This window comes from Neomonachus schauinslandi, chromosome 3 (assembly GCF_002201575.2).
Source record: "Neomonachus schauinslandi chromosome 3, ASM220157v2, whole genome shotgun sequence".
NCBI lineage: Eukaryota > Metazoa > Chordata > Mammalia > Carnivora > Phocidae > Neomonachus > Neomonachus schauinslandi.
In genome coordinates this window covers 4,607,766-4,622,544 of record NC_058405.1, presented here as the reverse complement: position 1 = coordinate 4,622,544, position 14,779 = coordinate 4,607,766, and positions in this window count along the sequence as shown.

Here is a 14,779-nt window from a genome sequence, read left to right as displayed (position 1 = left end):
CAAACCATGGGCACTCACTTACCCATTGGGAATATCTTAAATCCATGAGTTTGGATTGGCGCAAGATTCTGCATTGTAAGAAATGACGGTTCTCCAGATGATTGGAACGAGTTGCTTAAAGGAGAAAGTTCACAGTCTACAAGAAGCACACACACATGAGCACACGTGAGCACACACAGACACACACACATTTCTCCCTTGCACCCCTATTTCTAAAATTACCATTTGTGTGAGGGAAGTGTAGCTTTGCAGGCACTAAGGAAAAATGTCCTCATAGATCCTCCTAAAAGAATAATTATACAAGATGATGACTACAGTTACCACTGCTATCTGGTATGTTCGACGATTGACAGAGTTCTCATCGCAAGGGAAAATAACATTTTTTTTCTTTTTTCTTTTTTTCTCATATCTATATGGGATGACAGAAGTTAACTCATTGTGGTCATTTCATCATTATGCCTTAAACTTACCAGCGCTGCTTGTCAGTTTTATCACGATAGAACTAGGGGGAAAAGGAAAACTTTTGTGAAGCATTGGGCAAAATTTTTAATCTGGAAATGTTATTTCTCACCTGTTTGTGGTATGCCAATGAACAGGAAAAATCTGATAGCCCTAAATCACTCTATTTCATGAGCAAATGTTTTACAACTGCAACTTTTTTGCAATCAATACCTTCCTTTTTGCCAGCTGATGAGTCCGACTCTGTCCCATGCCCCAGCTACCAATGAGAATGTGGCTGGACACACTGCCAAGTGCTCAAAGTGTAAAATCTGCATGGGGTTTCAAAGGCTCAGTATAAAATAACAATGTAGCATATTTCAATAATTTGTATATTAACTGCTTGTTGACATAAAGATGTTTTGGACATTTGGCATTACATAAAACGTATTACTAAAATTATCAATTACTCAAATTACTCACATTACTCAAATTCACCTGTTTCCATTTACTTTTTAAATATGGCAATTAGAAAATTTTAAATGACCCACGTGACTCTCATTTACAACCCTCCTTGTATTAACTTCTGTTGGATGGTACTGCTCTCACATGTGAATCCTTCTAATCGTGATTACTTAAATAAAATTATACTTTTCCTTGGATGTGTGAAATAAATCTCTATGTAAACAAGAGAAAACCTAACTGGCACCTAAATAAAGCAATTAAGCAATAAGCTGCAAGAAAAATCTTATATGAGTGTTTTGAAAGAGAAGTGTGCATTAAAATTCAATCTGGATAATTTAAATGTTCTCTGGCTTTAGAAAGCATGAATCTACTTTTAAATTATTTTAATGTCTTTACACATATATAGGCATATATAATTGTACCTGACTGCATGAAAAATCAACCCAGTATCTTTTTAAGTGCCTTTATGCTCAACTGTCCCTGTTCCTACATCAGATTCTCCATCCTCACCTTCACATGTCAGCAAAGTGAATGGTCTAGCACTTAGTCTTTGTACGTTTCCATGCTCACATATATCATACAAGCATATTCAAAAATTGATGTATATATGTATGCACATATTATGTATGTATGTGCATAAATGTATTATTTCTCACTTTTGCTTTGCTAAAAATGGGTTCACTTCATGCACATTTTTCTAAATCTTTCATTTTTCACTCATAGCTCTGTGTGGGCACCATTCCAAGTCAACTTCTGATGTTTTAACTTATTTTCAATGGCTGTAGAATATTCCAAGATGTGAGTGCAATGTGATATATTCCTTTGCTTCTCTTTTGATGGGCAATCTTTGTTTTTAGGTTTTACTTTTATTTGTGTCTTTTCCTTTCTTGTTTCGGGGGAGGGATCATGGCAAACGAGGGCTTCATAAACAACTGCATAAGTATGTCATGTGGACTTGCACTTTTATTTCTAGGGGACAGATTGCCAGGGTTGATGGTGCTGTTGAGAGATTTATACATGGCATATACATACACATATATGTTATAAAGTATGTTATTAAATAAATACTGTTATTTTGCATTTGAAACTGATACACTGATCCATAGTTCTCTGGTAATGGTGAGAATAAATGAATCCCCGGCAGAGACAATATTCTTGTTCTTCTCTAGTTTAGCCAGTCTGGTGCGTGATCAGTGGTACTCTGAGCCCCTTAAATCACTGTTGCATCCACTACTTGTGAATGTGGGCTTTTTTTTTTTTGTTTGCTAGCTGGCCATTTGTAGTTGCTCTTCTGTAAAGTGACCATGTAAGACAGCACTCTTCAGTAGAATTTTCAGATACAAGGAATATTCTTTTGAAATGTAGCAACATGACTGAGAAACTGAATTTTTAAATTTTGTCTAATTTTAATTAATTTAAATTTAAACGGCTACAACATATCTACTGGTTATCAGAGTGGATCTTGCAGACTTAGATCCTTATCCAACTTTCTATGCATTTCTTTCTTTAATTTTTAATTATCAAAGAGCACTTTCCATATTATAGAAATTAACACTTTATCATCTACATTACATTTCTTTACATTTAGCTCTTTTTTTTTTAAAGATTTTATTTATTTATTTGACAGAGAGAGACAAATCAAGAGAAGGAACACAGCAGGGGGAGTGAGAGAGGGAGAAGCAGGCTTCCCACTGAGCAGGGAGCCCCATGCGGGGCTTGATCCCAGGACCCTAGGATCGTGACCTGAGCCGAAGGCACACTTAACAAAAGAGCTATACAGGCGCCCCTACATTTAGCTTTTGATTATTTATCATATTTTATGTTTTGAAAGGGTTGGAGGGATATTGCCTAATTCTGTGCATAAATATGCCTTCTTTTTAAAATTTTCTCAATAAACTTTGATATGCATTTATGCTTTCATAAAAGTTTCACAAATAAGGTGAGAGAAGAGAGAATATCTTGAATGGTGCTTTACTGTTTCTTCTCATCCATATAAAGTATAGTTTAAAATGTTGTGTTTTTGAATTTTAATATTTACTGTTTAAGAAGTACCAAAGTTTTCAGAAGATTCTTTCTCTTTTTATTATTTAAAAAACCTTATATGTTCATTTTAATGGTTTGCACTTGTGTCCTTTTACTAAAGCTATTAATAACCTGTTAGGATGTTAGATGAAGCAATATAACTATGATATGGATATTCAATGTTTATTAACTCCCTCTAAAATCTTCTTGATATTAGATATTCATTCATTGGAATACGTTGTATGTCAAAAACAACCTGTGATTTTATTGTTCTACAAATTAAACCACTGTATAAGCTAGAAAGTCATGTGAACCAGATTGCTAAGTAGGAAACTGAAGTTAAATGGTATATTAAAAAAATGAAGATCTTATATCATTGACTGGAAACCTTTACTGTGGGAACATGACAACTGGCTGGGAGTATATAAGATAAAAGCACAATGGATTCTGATTTAATCTCTCTTTTTTAAAATACAGTGAATTCATGTGTGTCAGTCAGTTAAGGAAGAGTTATATTTTTATTGCTTCTATGCAATAAAAATAGGACAGTTGTAGTTTTTTTTCACACCAGGAAAATTGTGAATGCTTGCACATATGTTACCAAGGCTTTACTTGTGCAGAGACACAACATTGCAAATTTTCTTTGCAGGCACAATGCACTGTTGATTCAACAGACATTCTACTTATACCATTTCATGAGAATAATTATTCCTCATTCATTTTGAGTTAAAGGATTGACATTTAGCTCATATTTTACTGTTGTCTCAATGGTAAAAAATTTTTATTTATAAAATAATTGATAATATTCTATTAATTAATAGTAATAAAATAATACTAATAATACCTACTTATTGAAGAAAGTTTAGAAAGCCTGAAAAAATAATAAAGCACTAAAAACTAAAAAAATGTAGAAAAAACATGAAGAATGAAATAAAACTCAACTCTCATTTCAAATTACAGATCCATTTTTTATTTATTGAAATGACACTGTGTAAACTGTTTTCTAAAGGACTAATGAATAATTATGTAACATATCATTAGCAACATAGTTTTATTTTGCTACATGGTATTTCATCCTATGACAGACCAAAAATGTCATTTTGTCATTTGATGCCATCAAATTGGAGGCTCTACTCATGATAACAGGGTAGCAATCCATCCAGTTCCTTAAATCTGAGAGCCAGGTATCCTAGAGCAAAATGACTTGTAGACCAACAAGGTAAAAGTGCCATTTACTCAAAGAATCTGGTTGCTGCTAGGATTTTTACTACTAAATCCCCTATTAATTTTTTTAAAGTTTCCTTTTAGAATAAAACATTAATCTCTAAAATTTTTATGTGTATCTGAATCAGAGGCTAATTAATATATTTAAGCTTCCAGGCCCCGCATTTATACATGTTCCTTCCAAGTCCCTATATCTGTGTTTTTATTTCTAACTCTGTGTATGCTTTTTTTCCCTTCAAGTTGGCTGTCCAAATTATATAAACTTCAGGCCCCATAAAAATTGGATGTATCTCTAGTATCAGCTAAATATGTTTTCGTCCAACTTTTTATCTTAGAGAATAATGTTATCAATAATGTTGTCAATCAAAATATCTTGCAAAGTATGAAGATGTCAATTTTCTCTGATAGAAGCTGTGTAAAGCATGTCAAGTTGATAACTTACAATATTCTCTGTATTATATTTAATTTGCTTCTCTCCTCCAGCTCCCCGCCCCTGCCTTTTTTCCCCTCAATACTTTACTGATAAATAACAAAACATTTGTCTCAGGCATCTGACTCCATGGCCTCTTTGTGTATTTTTGAATTTAACAGACTTAGAGATCTGTAGTTTTTAGATTTATACATGACAGATACAGGTAGCAAACAAAGATGTTTGCAAAGAAAATGGAATTTCACATTGAAAGAAAAATACTACGTTGATTAAAATGATCATAAGCTGATACCATTCTCTAACGCCATAGAATCGTTTCCTGACTCTAGCTGCAAGGCAAGGAGATGAAATCATTGTCTCCTGCAATAAGGGTTTGGGGGTGCTGAGCCTGTTTCCTCACCTACAGATGTAAACAAATGCTCTCCCCAACAATGGAGGGAAGTTTCCTAAGGAATAAGTAGACTGAAATGCCATATTCAGCTCTGCTGTTCCCTAAATGCAATCTAAAGCATCTTGCAGTAGGTTTTAGTAAATTCATGCATACAATCTCAAATTCTTCTGGAAACCAGATGGAATACTGGTATTTCATTTGCCTCCTTGTGGAAGATCAACGTTTCCTAACCACATTTCTCTAATTACTGATTTCATCATTAGGGCCATCTCTAATTCTCCTATGCAGTATTGATGGTTTCAGCAATCCTGATTCTTTGGAATTTTATGGTTACATCTGCTTTGTCAGATGTAATATAAATTATAAATTCTTACATAGTTACTTTCAGGGAAGTGAGACAATACAATGTCTATTAGTGACATCGATTTATGGTTGCCATAACCTTGGGGACTTAAAATGGAACTTACTAGCAAAATGGTATGTATAGAATTAATTCTTGGAGGTAGTTTGATATGATAGGAAAAAAATCTACATTGTAAATACTTTAAATCCTTGCTCTGCTATTTACTTCACCCTCAGCAAGTTATTGATTCATGATTTCAATTTCTCATCTATAAAATGGGAATGATAGTTTCAGCCTCCTTTGGCCACTTCGTCTTTACTCCCTCCTTGACAACCAGTTAGGAAGTTACAGGATTGTTTTCAGCATCATTTCCTTGGATCTGTTGCTCTATCTGCATGGTGTTTTGCCTTTGAATTGTAGTGGACCACTCCCCAAATCTCTACATTCTATGCACATTCCTCCTTCCTCATGGAACTCTCTAAGTCACATGGATTCTCTTCCCTGTTTGTCCAGAATATTCAGGAAGAAACACTCTTGGTGACCTTGTTGAGTGTCTGGCATTTATTAAATTGTCAGTAATAGTAACAATAATAATATTATTATGCTACCAATATTTGCCAGTCTGTCAGTAAGTATATTCTCAAAGCAGTTGAATTAAAACCCACATATTTTGCCCAAATTTGAAGAGCAAATGTTTTAGGAATGTATGGAAATCGAAATCACAAATTCTCTTTCCTTTCCAGAAATTATAATAGGTCTGGCAAGACATGGGAATGGTGGCTTCATCTGAACCACTGAAAGACTCTAGGGTGCATCCCTCCATCTTCCACCTTCCTCCCACGCTATGTTTTAACAACTATAGAAACCAATTATACTGAAAAAAAAAAAAGGCAAAAATAATCCTAGCCTATCACTAATGATCAGATGTTAAAATAACTGTTCACTCCAAATGTCAGTTATTCTAGGATAGAGGAAAATATTCATGTCTGGAGATTACATAATAAATGTAAATATGTTAAATATTTAATTTTAAATACCCTTTTCTCAAGGGAAATTTTAAGCAAAAAGGAGCAAAGTAGACGCAAAGCCAAATATTACATTTAAATGAATTGTGGTTTTATATAACAAAAGATCTACTACAAAAATTTATTTCCCCATACCATTCGTGATGATCACATATGCCTAGATGTTACAAGCAAGTCCTATTTTTGTATTCATTTTTCATTCATTTATTAATTACAGGCATCTATGCTGTGTGATGCACAATGCTTGTCATTTTATTTATTAAATTATATCTCCCATTGGAGGGATCAGAAAATACAGTTTTTTAAATCTATACTGCATCTATGTAGATTTACCAAATTTGTACTTAATCCTTATCTTTATTTAATGATGCCATATGCACTCATTTTTCCCCCTAGTCCAGAGTTCATTCTCATGAATGAATAAGTGGTATCAAACTAGTATGTAAGTTGTGACCACTTTTCTACATTATTATGAGATAAGTTTGAAAAAGAATGTGAAAAGACTTCCAGGGAAGATGGCGAAATAGGAGGATCCTAAGCAATCCCTCGACTTCCTAAGCAATCCCTCGACTTGCAGATATACCTAGATAACACCACATCGCTGTAAATAACCCACAAAATGACCCGGAGACTGGTAGAGCAGGCTCTCCATTGCTAACTGGAGAGAGGAGGCCACTTTGAAAACATGGGGGGAAAAAAGAGAATGTGAAGTTAAAAGTTAATTGTGGTGATGAGGAATGGCCATTTTATGGGTTCGTTCATCTATCCAACCTAGAGACAAGCAAGATACTGTGATGTGTAAGAGTTTGGGCTTTAAATTTAGGTGAGGTCAAAATCCTGGCTTTCTCTGTAACTTAAAATTTGACCCAGGGCAAGTTCACTTCTCTAATTTACCTCATCTGAAAAATAACCTCAGGATGTGGGTGGTGGTGTGAGAAAAGAGGCAGATGTTTCTGCCCAGTCAAAGCTTTCCAAGCAGACTTTGCTGGAGCTTGGACCTGAACTGAAAGCAAGCCCCAGAAGTGAACTTGGTGCTGTCTAGCCTGGGAGAACTCCAGAGACCTGCCTAAAGAGAAACATTGACATTCCACATGGGGAGGACCCAGACCATGGTGACATCCTTAACGTCTTTCAAAACTGGAGAAACCAGGCTTGTCACTTCCCCAGGGAGATTTATTTCCATCCCAAGGGGTTAGAGTAAGATGGTTCAAAGCAGACTCTATAAAGGGAGACGGAGCCATGGTCTCCTTCCCATTCTATGCACGTAACATGGATTTTCCTCTGTTCCTTGCCTACAGCGCAGACTCTTCTAAGTAGGGCATTTGCCCTGGCTTTCTTCGTGATGGTCCAGGGATAAGAACTAGAAGGGACTGTCTCTGATCCAAAACTCCGGCAGGTGCATTTACGACAAATTAATAAAGAGGAATATTAAAAACTTAACAGTTCATTGTGAATATTAAATATTTGGATTCGTGAAAATGCTCATCACAGTACCTGGTCCATCCTAAGTACTCAGTTATGGTTTGCTGTAAACATAACCTGCTTCTTTGCATGAAAGGCAGTTTTCTAGGCACTGAATCATGGCATATCCATAGGAAATACAGAAAATGACGGAGTTATTCAAAGTTGTCTGCACACTTCATACAATTTCAAAACAAAACATTCATGAGGATCCCCAGAAGAAAGTCTGAATTTCCCCAGTCTCTGTATGCTTGCTTTCACAAGTCTGACCACTTTCTCTGGGAGGCTGGCTCACGTCATTGCCAATTTCAGTATTTACACGTTCGCGAAACTTGATACCAAATTAACTTGATTTCCAACTTTCATGTTACAGGTGTTTCTATCAATATCATAACACAACAATAATAGTACTGCCGGTTTCTTAGGATGGAGCTCAAGCCATTGAAATACAAAAGAACAGGGGCGCCTGGGTGGCTCAGTCGGTTAAGCGACTGCCTTCGGCTTGGGTCATGATCCCGGGATCCTGGGATCGAGCCCCGCATCGGGCTCCCTGCTGGGCGGGAAGCCTGCTTCTCCCTCTCCCACTCCCCCTGCTTGTGTTCCCTCTCTCGCTGTGTCTGTCAAATAAATAAATAAAATCTTTAAAAAAAAAATACAAAAGAACAATATGGGATGCTAGTGCACAGCTGTTGTTTCAACAGAGCAAGAAATCACATTAGCAATCAGAACATTTTAACATCTAAAGATGGTTCCAAGATAAATTTAAACACTTCTTTAAATACTCTATGCCTTGGAAAGTGATGAAAGATAAACAAAAGAAGAATTAAAAGAACAGGAGGTCTGAATATAGACAATCACGGGGACATACACACACACAAGCCTCCACTTTCGTTTGTAAATAAAATATTCAGCAAAGTTTTAACTTAAGCATGTAAAGTGAAATAAAACTCAGTCCGCAGTTCTATAACTAAACTTCCAAATGAGAGCTTGGTCGCTGAAAATGAACATTCTTCCCCCAAAGGACTGAGTCTAAACTGGTGGTGAGGGAGTACCCAGTGTGAGTACCAGGGGGAGCAGACGCGGGAGTGGTTTCTTACCCTCCATGTCCTGTGATCCAGTTGGTCTCTGTTGGCCTAGTCTAGGCTTTTCATTTATCATTTAGGATTTGTCTGCAGGGTCCCTGGAGGACCTGTGACTTTCTGCTTTTGAGGAGAGGGGGATGATTTAATACTTCCTGCCACGCTGTAACCCAGCGAATTTCATCAGCCTCCTTGTCACCCTTTACTTACTGGGTTCTACTTTGGAACCATGGAAATTGTTGTGTTTCTCTTGTGCACTGAGGGAATGAAGAGGAACATTGTAGGATTGCTTTAGGCCTGTCCTTCCAGACACACCCCACAGCCATTCCTCCTGGTACTTGCTGCCTCCCCAGGGCTCCAGCTGGAGCATTGAGTACACATACCCTCCACTCTCAGATCCCACGAACCTTTCTGTTCATTCTGGCCTCCCCGTCTCAAGGCTTCCTCCTGGCCCCACCAGGTCTGCACTCTTCCCGCTGGCCCCTGATTCCTTTTCTTCCATCTGGCCAGAGGACCATTAAATGGGTTGGAGGAGGGATGGTGAGGAAAATTTGCAATATTCTCTAAAAGCTACAGATAAGCACTTTTTTTTTTTTTTTTTTTTTTTTTTTGCTGTCTCCTATTTCAAACTTTCCTCCAGGGAAAGAATTTGATATTTTATTTGTCTGAATGCTGAAAGGGTCAAGGATTAGAAATAAATTCCAGGGAGAATCATGACACCAGAGAAATTTGACATGATCTAATAAACGTCAGCAAGCTGCCTGTTGCAAGGCAGCTTTCAGAATATAACATCAGAAAGATGGCTAACGTTTCCAGGGTTCAGTTTGCTAAATGAGAGGAAAATGACCCCATATTTTAAAGAAGAGTTAAATAAATATTTTAATGTGTTGTGTAAAATGTGTTTTAAAAATAACTATCTCAACGCCTCATTAATAGCATTAATAAAGGTAACTGATAATTATAATAATGTATCAACATTGATTCATTAATTGTGACAAATATGTAATACTAATGAAAGATGTTAAAGGTGAATGGAACAGTATATAATGCATGGAAACTCTTGGCACTCTCTTTGCAACTTTTCCTTAAGTCAAAACAATTCTAAAATGAAAGGATTTTTAAATAGATTTTGAACTTTTATTTCCAAGGGAAAGGTGACATTGCATTTAACTGAGAATTATTTATTTCCTATTCAGAGCTTATTAATTGTGTCCTACACAGTATCCAAGCTAAAGCTCTTCCATGATTGAATCAGAAACTAGGAACAAGTCCACCAGCATTTAAGAGTTATGCTTTCATGCTCATTTAAGTGGCCGTTTCAAGTTCCAATTATAGATTGCTGACATGGACAATGAGGCTCCCTTTTAAAACTCAGTAGACAGTTATCTGTATTTTATTTCTCACATATTAAAGGAAAAAAGAAAATCCCATTGGTTATTATGTTTATATTAGCCTACACCTGCTTATTTTTCCTTTTTTCGCATACATTAAAATACAGGGGCTTTGAAGTATAAACAACAGTTGAGAAAAATATCCCTTGTGTAAAAGCTGAGCCTCCCAAATTATATGTCTCACATCAGATTCCTGCTACAACCCTGGACCCATGATGTTCTTCCCTTGAAGTGTTTCTAGTTTTATTGTGATACCTTCCCAGAAAATATGCATTTGTTTGGCTAGTCTCCTAAAATCACTAGAGTTTTAGGTTTGTGAATTACACATAACTGACTTTTTTTTACAGAAGTCGTAAAAGTATTCTGTCTTGTTTTATACCCTGGACTTTAACAGGATCAAATCCTGGGGCAGCAAATGAATTATGAATTTTGTAAAAATGTCATTTATTTCAGAGTCTCTAAGTGACTTCATTGATGGTGGGTTTTTTCCCCCAAATTTAAGAAACTAAAAAAAACCCAGACACTTTAAAATGTATTTTCAGAGTTGTGTGGCTTTAGAGAAACTTTAAAATACAATAGTTGTGCACACTTTTGCTTTTACTAAAAAAATAAATCCAGGTATCTGGATTCCTTTTCAGTTCTGAAAATTGTTTGATTACCCATTAATTTTCCTTATTAATAAAATAAATAATAAACTCAACTTTAGTATTATCCTAAAGCATTTTCAAAGATGAACCAGAAATGTTAAAAATCTATATGACTTAAAAAGGTGTATTGATAGCACAAACAGAAAACTTGACATTTCAGTTTTATATTATCGTCAGCTTTCACAGCATGTGTGTTTTCCAGGAGGGTTATTTTCAGGGAGCATGTTGGGATGCAGAATCTTTAGTTATTTAGAAATATTTGGCCTGTCCGACACTGACTGATATTAACTAAAGAAAGAAAAGCAGGAAGAAGAAGGCAGTGCCTGTTCACACCGGCCACACTGGAAATGTCATGATTCATGGTGCTTTGGGCAGTGTGCAGAGGGTCTGGCCTCAAGAGCGGGCAACAGTGGGCCCTAGACTCATCACTTCTCCAGTCCTGCCTGACAGGCCCTCAACCCAACATCTGAAAGGATGAAACTGTTTCTAAATAACTTAACTATGTCCTAGAATGCAGAGCAGTAATACTTCCAGGGATATAATATTATTCACTCTTGAGTAAGGTAAAATTCACCATGGCTAGTATCCCATAAGAAATTACCAGAGATGCAAAGAAGCAGGAAAACAGGGCCCCAAATGGGGAGACAATCACTCAATTGATCGATGTGAAAATTAACAGACACTAAAGCAATTATTATAACTGTATTTCCTAGTTACAAAAGTTAAGGAGAGACAGAAAAGATACGAAAAGAACCAAATTAAATTTCTACAAACTACAATGTCTGAGATACAAAACACATCATATTAAAGGCAGATTAGACATTGTAAACAGCAAGATTAGAGAATTTAATAACTAGCAATAAATACTATCCAAAACGACATACAAGGAGAAAAGAGGTTTGGGGTTGGTTGGTTTGTTTGTTTGTTTTTGCTATTTTCATCATTTTTAAGTGTACTGTTTAGTGGCATTAAGAGCTTTCACCTTGTTCACATGGTCCAGCTATCACTACCATCCCTCTGTGTCACTCATCATCCCACACGGAACTCTGGACCCACGAAATAGTAACTGTGCATTCCCCACCATCCCAGCCTCTGGCAATCACCATTCCACTTTCTCTCTGAATTTGCCTGTCATATAAGTCCATTATGTACATGGAATCATGCAACATTTGCCCTATTTGTGCCTGGCTTATTTCACTTGCTATAATGTCTTCCAGGTTCGTCCACGCCACAGCCTGCACCACAATCTCACCCATTTTTAAGGCTGAATAATGTTCCAATGTGTGTACATACTTTTGTTTATCCACCGATCTGTTGGTGGGCACTGGGATGGTTTCTACCTTCCTGGGGGTACAGATATCTGTTCTAATCCCAGCTGGATTATATGGTAATTCTATGTTTAATTGCTTGAGAACTATCCTATTGTTTTCCACAGGGATGGCACCATTTTACATTCCCACTAGCAATGCGCAAGTTCTAGAATTTCTCCACGTCCTACCTTATCCATCTATTTGATGTCTTTTCAGTAAATAATACTGGAGCAATTTAATCTCCAAACAAACTTAATTATATCTAGCATCTCTCTTTTCTTAAGGCAAAATTTTTTTAAATCTTTGTAATTTTCCAGGACTCTGGAAAATCTTAGAGATAGTCTCATATGTGGAAGATAGATGGAAATTTTTTTCCTTTTCCTAAATGTATGATGTGATATTGGAAAGACAGCTCACTTGGTTAAGGTAGGATTATGCATGCCTGAGAAACAATACTTGAATACCTATTTCATCAATGTGACAACAATATATTTTTGTAAGATTTATTTATTTACTTGTAGAGAGAGAGAGAGCGTGGGGGCTGGGGGCAGAGGGAGAGAGAGAATTCCCAGCAGACTCCCAGCTGAGCATGGAGCCCTAGGCAGACTCTATCCCACACCTGAACTGAAATCAAGAGTCTGATGCTTAACCAACCAATTGAGCCATCCAAGCACCCCATCAATAACATATTTTAAAACAAACATAGAAGATACCTTAGCTCATTCAAAAGTGAAGGAGTGAGTTATAGGACAATTTTTTAAAGTCAGTGATATAGTAAAGTTAGCAGATAAATTATTCTAGTGAGATACAGAGTCTCTGTTACTTGGGAAGATTACCTAGAAGGTAATTAAGAATTTCTATTACCCATTGTCAAGAACTCTAAGAGCAGCTTATAGTTTTAACAGAGAGAATGCTGAAGTCTGGTTTTGCATTACTAAATATTTATAGTTTCACAAACATTTTATTCCTTATGAGTAAGAGTCAATTTTGACAAAATTTTAACACATCTTATTTCTTCTTTTCAGAATCCTTATTTACAGTTATTATGAATGAAAGAAAAATTTAAAAATTTCCTTCCTTCTACAGCATTTTCTATCTATACATTTGTGTTTGTCACATTCCCTTTTATTCTGGGGGGACCACACTTCATGACAAAGTATGCGTTTTCTCTCTTGAACAACAAAAGCTCACCTTAATAGCTTGCATACACAGCTGAATGCCTGTCACTCTACACTCCCGGTATACTCTCAACAATCAATATTAATTATAACTTTTAGCCAAAGAAACTCACTTATATTCCACAAAGTAAAACTGGAAGTTAGGACTTGACAATGTGCAGAATATACTATCATTTTACAGATTAGCAAAAGGCCTGACACCTGTTACACATCCTTCTACATCCTCAGATGCCTCCCGTCCGCCATGTTTAGCAACATGGCCCAAAGATAGAGCCACTCTATAGCAGATCAAGATTTAAAAAACAGCAGTATCCAAATACCAAATAATGTTTAATAGTCAAAGTTTTAGTACTCACAGATACTTAGAAATTATTTATGGATTATTCATTAATCTACTCAATGTATTGTAAAACCAAGTTCATAAGTTATCCAAAGATCTTTAATATTATGTTTAAGCTGACATTCTACAAAACATAATTACTGTTGATATTAAAAAGTTGCCAGAGTTGGGGCGCCTGGGTGGCTCAGTCGTTAAGCGTCTGCCTTCGGCTCAGGTCATGATCCCAGGGTCCTGGGATCGAGCCCCGCATCGGGCTCCCTGCTCTGCGGGAAGCCTGCTTCTCCCTCTCCTGCTTCCCCTGTTTGTGTTCCCTCTCTCGCTGTGTCTCTCTCTGTCAAATAAATAAATAAAATCTTTAAAAAAAAAAAAAGTTGCCAGAGTAATGATTCAATGTAGTTGAGTAAAGTAAATGAGTTTTTGTAATTGTATATATTATATAGGGATGATGTTAGCTTATTTGATTAGTAAACCCATTAGAAAAGTTTAGGACATTCAGATTATTAGGGTTTTTTTTTTTTTCATGATGAAACAAACCCAGAACTTATTTTTAAAATCAGATGTATATGGGGCCCCGGGTGGCTCTGGCAGTTAAGCATCTGACTCTTGATCTCAGTTCAGGTCTTGATCTCAGGGTTGTGAGTTCAAGCCTCACACTGGGCTCCATGCGGGACGTGGAGCCTACTTAAAAAAAATCAAATGTGTAGTTGCATTATACTTCACATGGATAAATCAAAGAAAAGATGTTTTTCTTTCTTAAGCAAAAATTATTAAGCTCGTCTTATTTACTAAAAGATTTGCCTTAATTATTTGTCTTGGATTCCTAAAGTATATCTGAACCAGCAGGGTTGTTTTTTTTTTTTTTTTTTTCTTAAAAGTCTGGCACATGTACAGAATCAGAAGTTTCTTATTTTGGGTGAATTTTAAACTATTAGATTTCTTTAAAGCGCCAATCGAAGAGACCACCTTTAATTCAAAAGATGTTCCCTCATATTTATACGTGTCTCCTGCAGTTAGGAAAATAGTTCACACTCCTCT